Source organism: Peromyscus maniculatus, chromosome 3 (assembly GCF_049852395.1).
Source record: "Peromyscus maniculatus bairdii isolate BWxNUB_F1_BW_parent chromosome 3, HU_Pman_BW_mat_3.1, whole genome shotgun sequence".
Classification (NCBI taxonomy): Eukaryota; Metazoa; Chordata; class Mammalia; order Rodentia; family Cricetidae; genus Peromyscus; species Peromyscus maniculatus.
In genome coordinates this window covers 111857989-111863988 of record NC_134854.1, presented here as the reverse complement: position 1 = coordinate 111863988, position 6000 = coordinate 111857989, and positions in this window count along the sequence as shown.

Genomic DNA, 6000 nt, shown 5'->3' with positions numbered 1-6000 from the left:
GACACTAGTGACTTCCAGCTACCTCTTCTGACCTCTGGAGTGAGCTGTGTAGGACATAGCCAGCCCCTGGGACTGGACTGCTGGGGTCTGGTCTGGCTTGATATAGCTTTATCTGGTTTGGGCTGGTCTAGTCTAGTCTAGGTCTAGTCTGTAATTCATTTAAGCTTGTCTGGCCTTGTCTATTCTGGTCTAACATCTGGGCCGGTCTAAGCTAGTCTATTCCAGTATAGTCTAGCTTGATCTAAACTGGCCCAGTTTGGTCTATTCTGGTGCTGTCTAAGCTAGTCTAGTCTGGCCTATGATAGTGTGGTCTAGCCTGGTCTAATCTAATCTAATCTGGTGTAGTTGGTCTGGTCTGGACTTGTCTAAGCTAGTCTGGTCTGATTGTGCTGGTAAGCTCTAGTCTGATCAAGATTGGTCTAAGCCAACCTGTTCTGTTCTGGGTTGGTTTATTCTTCTTTGGTCTGGTCTGTACTGATAGAGTCTAGCCTTGTCTGGTCTGATCTGAGTTGGTCTGAGCTGGTTAATTCTACTGAATTCTAGCCTTGTCTGGATTGGTCTAAGTTGATTAGGCTGGTCTAAACGGGCTGATCTGTTCTATTCTGGTGTAGTCTGGTCTGAGCTGGTCTATTCTGGTACGGTCTAGTCTGGACTGGTACAAGCCACTCAGGGTTCATTAATTATTTCCTCTGTGAGAAACTGCTGAGCAAAGGGAATCTCAGAAGAAGCAGAAATTCTGCCACTGAACAAGCTCTATCTGTCAGGACTGAGGCTAGGGTGAGATGAAGATCTCAAGAGACAATGGTGACACTATATGAAAGGAATGGCCTGCATGCTGGACTGAGTCCTTTCTTTCTCTGCCCAGGACTAATTTTCCCCTCTTCATTGTCACAGCAGTTGACTTTCTTAGAGAGAATCGTCTGCACTCAACCTTGTGGCACAAGTGGCCTGTCTCCTGTCACCAAGTACGGAGGAATGCATGTCACTTGGGCTTAGACAAGTGGAATATTCTCGGCCCTTTCATTCCTGTGGCAATGGGCTCAGGGATGGGTAGTGAGAAACTCCCAGAGAGAAGTGTCCTCAGGGGTCGGACTGGAGGGCTGGAGAGGACGACATTAGCCACCACCTGGTGGGGAGCTTGCTGAGAATGCTGAGAACTCTCAGGAAAAATTTGGTGATATTCCTAGTATTTGAATATCCAACCAAGCCAGGCCTGGAGGGTTTTTGTTTTCAAATATATATTACAACTTCATTATAGGTTGATTTTGTATAGTTAACTTACTGAAATATCATACTTCCAGAAGTCACATTGATTCTGTCAAAGATAATTTGATCACTTTATGTTCCAACTGTTAAATTTCATTCATTTTTCTTGTCTTATGGCACTGGCTTGAATTTCCAAGGCAATTTGAAACAATAATGTCAGTAACATCAGACATCCTTGACTCACTTCTGAGTACAGCAGAAACACTTCCAGTGGGTTACTTTAAAAATGATTTTGCTTCTCATTTAAAATAGGTAACTTTTCTCACATTCTGGAAACTTCTTATTTCTTTTTTAGCTTGTCAACAGTTTTATTAGGAATGGATATTTTATTTCATAAATTCCCTTCACACATCTGTCAAGATCAGGGGCTGGCAGATCCAGGGCCATAACCTAAGTGGCCTGTTTCTGTGCACTGTGACAGCATCCTTCTACTTAAAGAGGGTTGCCACAATCCGCAACAAAGGTTGCATATGGCTCATAAAGCCTGACATATTTATCACCCAGATGTTTGCAGAACAGATGTTCTAACCCTTGGTCTAGAGTGGATCTCAGACTATGAACCATCAGTGTGATGCTCTTACTATCACTACTGAGCCATCCTTGAATTCCTGGGGGCGGGGGTGGGGTGCGGGTGGGGTGGGGTGGGGTGGGAATCCCAGCAGACTGTCATCACTGGAACAGCAGAGGCAGGCTTCACCCTCAGCACAACTCCTGAGCATCTTTGTGTTTAGGACAAAAGAATCTGGTAAGGCAGAAACACTGCATGGTATGTGTGCAAGTGTGTGCCCATCTGTATGCATGTGATGTGTGTGTGTGTGTGTGTGTGTGTGTGTGTGTGTGTGTGTGTGATTTTGCTGTTGTATAAATGGTGATTATCTCATTGACATTAGTATCACTGCTCTCACTGGCTTCTTGGGAAGCAGGCTGTGTCCAACACAGAGCTGGTGCACGTTTGGCAAGCTGAGCTGTGGATGAACCTCCTTTTCATGAGCCAGCTCTTGTGGCAAGCCCTCATGGCATACGCCCTCATGTCTGGGCTGGACAGTTGTCAGACTTCTTGCTGTAATGGGTCAAAAGACAGTGTCAGAACCTGAGAACAGGGGCTTGAGAGATGGGTCAGTGGCTAAGAAAACTTGCTGCTCCTGTAGAGGACCCCTGTTCAGTTTCCAGCACCCACACGGTGGCTCAAAAATCATTGGTAACTACAGTTCCAGGTGATCCGACGCCCTCTTCTGGCCTCCGTGGGCACTGCATGTGCATGGTGCACATACGTACAAGCAAGCACTACTCATAAACACAAAACAAAATAAAATTTTAAAGCCTGGGATAAACAGCAGGATGTGTACATTCAGAGATGAATGAAAGCGGGTACAGCTGAGCATTGGAGACTGTGACCAACCTCTGCCCTGCATGCCTCTCTCAGACCAGGATTCCCTTCTGTAATTTGAAGTTGACGGCATTGTTGAGATATGACCACCCTCTGTTCCTTGGAATTCAACAAAATGTCCAAAGCAAATGTGTCCTCTGTGGCTTGTTATTTTTCAGTTGGGTCAGCTCAAGTGTTGGCAGAGAGGTCCCAAATTTCTGGAGCCAGTATGTCTTCCACACCTTGCAGAGGGGACTCTGTGCAAGACACACCTCCAGCATGTGGCCAGGCAGCTTGCAGCTCTGCCTCCCCTGGGTCGCAAAGGCCTTCTCCCAAGCATCATGATCACATCCTAGCCCTGGCATGCAGACACAGCGCCTCACCCCTGCACTCCCTCCATCATCAGGTGGGTTCAGAGTCCCTCCCGCGGCAGACTCCTCCCTCCCAGCTTTCCTTTGCTCTCTGGCGGACCTGTTGCTGGCCTTGCTGGTCTGTGCAGGCTCACACATCTGCAACAATTGCTGCTGAAAGTTTGGGACAAGTATTTCCGAGACACAGGCTGTTTGCCCTGGGTAAATTGTGAGTCAGTTCATATAAAGACAATTTTGCAAGTGGGATATGTTCGGAAACACCAGGCAGGTCATTTCCTACCTCTCTACTGGCCGCCTAGGCTGTTAGCTTCTCTGTGCTTGCAGGCTGTTGGGTTTTGAGGTCTACTGGAGTTGTGGGGGATGGGAATGGGATGGGACAGATTAAAATGCCACCAAGTTGGGAGCTTTTTGAGAGTCAGCTTTTTTTTTTTTTTTTTTTTTTTTTTTTTTGAAGTGCCACTCCACCCACCGAGGGCTGCCAGCCTTTGGTTAATTTTCAGAGTTCTGAAATGTTGATTCTGACAATCTTTGCCAGGGTGCTCTGTGCTTCTGTGAAGGAGAGAATTTTTGGAGATCCTGACTCAGCTACATTTTAGAACAGGCTTTGCCTCTTATTTTTATGTAGTAGTTATCTGGGGCTTTTCTGCACAGGGCTGAGTCTGCCAGCTGGGAGGAGAAGGAGGGAGGTGGTGTGGTTCTGGGGTTGGACCCCCCCCCCCAACGCATTTTTCTTTAGACTTGGAGTCAGGGCAGAAACCAGCCATGCAGAGAGCGAGATAATTCAGGAGTGGGGTGCTCCATGCCTACATTTTCTGCTCCAGCTTCATGGAGTGCGGCGGGGCTCTGAAGAGCCCCCTCCAGCTGGGACCTGCTTGTATGCTGGTTTACAGAGTCTGTGGCTTGATGATTAACTGGCTCAGTTGTCTGTCCCTGCTCTGGAGACCTCCCAGTGCCAGCTCCCCTTCCCTCTCTCCTCCTCACGTCCTGCGCAGCTGGGTGGCAGAATAATGACTTTATTAAGCACATCCTGCTCCTGGTTCTCCAAGGACATCGGTCCATTAGGAAGACTAATCCACCAACAGCAGCCACACTGCTGGTCCAGCGTGTGGAGACCAGGGAGGGGGGCCCCAAAAAGATAGGGCAGCCTAGACTCCAGCTGCCATCCTGTAGGGTGGTCCAGGCCTCCTGCACGGGTAGAGGAGTGAGGTATGTAGGCGCCGTCTCTGTCACTCACCTCGTGCCACATTTGAGGTGGGGCTCTGCCTCTGAGCCTGGAGGGCCTGGCCTGGACAGTGGGAAGATCTGGGCAAGGGCTTGTGTCTAGGGACTTGCTTCTGAGCTACCCAATGGGTGAAGACAAGGGAGAGGTAGAGTTGGGAGGGGGCATGTGGAGAAATGGGTGCAGGGCAGAGCCTGGAGGAAAAGTCTCAAGAGACTTGGGTCAGGAGGAGGTTACTCCTTTGTGAGGGGCTTCACTGTCTACGTAGGGTAGATGATAGTGTAAACTGTTGGTGCCTGGCTGTGTGGCTCAGGGATGATTCCACACCACTGTGATCACCTGCTCAGCCTGGACTCCTCTGGCTCTGAGGAAAGACATGGGCTTCATGCTAGCAACAGTCCCTGGATGAGTGGTAGAATGGCTGGTCTGGCCAGTGTGGAGCCAGGCCAGTCAGGCCTCTCCTTCGCTTTATTGCCTTCATCCTTGGGCAGGTCATCCGATCTTGATGTCCACAGGCAGCAAGCTGCTCCAACCCAGGGAAGAAGGGGTCCTTAGTACCCCGTCTGACTCCAAGTTCCATGCTGGATCTTGCCTAGCACTGCTGTAGTCATATGACTCAAACATGCAGGCCAGACATCTTGGAGGGAAGCGTGGACAGGGATGGGAGAGGTCTTTGACACCAAGTGATGTGAAAGGGTGCTGAGTCAGGGTGCTGAGTCAGGGTGCTGAGTCAGGGTGCTGTGTCAGGGTGCTAAGGAGTTATGCCCAGGGTTGTGTTCCCAGGGTCCTATGTCAAGGTGCTGTCTACACGATGCAGTCTTTAGGATGATGTCCTCAGAGTGCTGTCCTCAGGGACAGTCTTCCGTGTGATATCCCCAGGGTGCTGCCTTCAGGGTGTTACCCCCAAGTGCCTCACCTCTGTCCGATCCCACGCCCTCTTCAACAAAGTCATCATTGTAAGTTTGGGGGTTTTCATGCTTATGCAGACCTTTATTTTACTACAGCTGTTTTTTGTGGCCAAGGAAGGTAGTGCTATCTCACATGCTTTAAAATCCCTTGGGCGATGGGGTGTCATTTGCAAAATTCTCCAACCTGCTTATTTTTGTTGCTCAATATGACTTTTAGATTTGTCTATGATTTGTTCATTTAATGTGCTACATAGTATTTCATTGGATAAATAGAAAGTTGTTGAGTTTTTCATTGAATAAATAGACAATTTGTGTCCCTTGTCTCACTGAGCTGAGCAGTTAGGTCTCTTCTCATTTTTCTCCATAAAAGCTGTTGGTGGTTATGGACATTCGTGACATATGTGGGGTTAGGAATGGAGTCTCTGAGTCATGGGGTAGAGAAATCCCTCCACTTGTGTACAGACCTGCAGTATAAGAACCATCTAATGTTCTAAGTGGCAGACAACTGTCCCATGGAAGATAGGCACTCAGTAAGTGTGCATCACGGAAGGCTGGAGCAGGAGAATCACAGGTTCAAGGCCAGCTTGGACTATACAGTGTGACCCTGCCTCAAAACAAACGAATTAAACAAATACACACAGACACGAATACACACACACACACACACACACCACAAACACACTGCTCTAACAACACAACAATGTCAGTGAGAGCTCTGGCTGTGTCTTTAGGCTCCTTTGGGCTAGGAGTCTTTTCCCATGTGACAAGACTCTGCCCTGTTCCTCCTGGGCCCCCCTTCCCCATGTCTTCTGCTCATTTTTGTTGGGACCCTTAGCGTTACCCTCTGACTCTTGCTCTTCCCAGATTCTC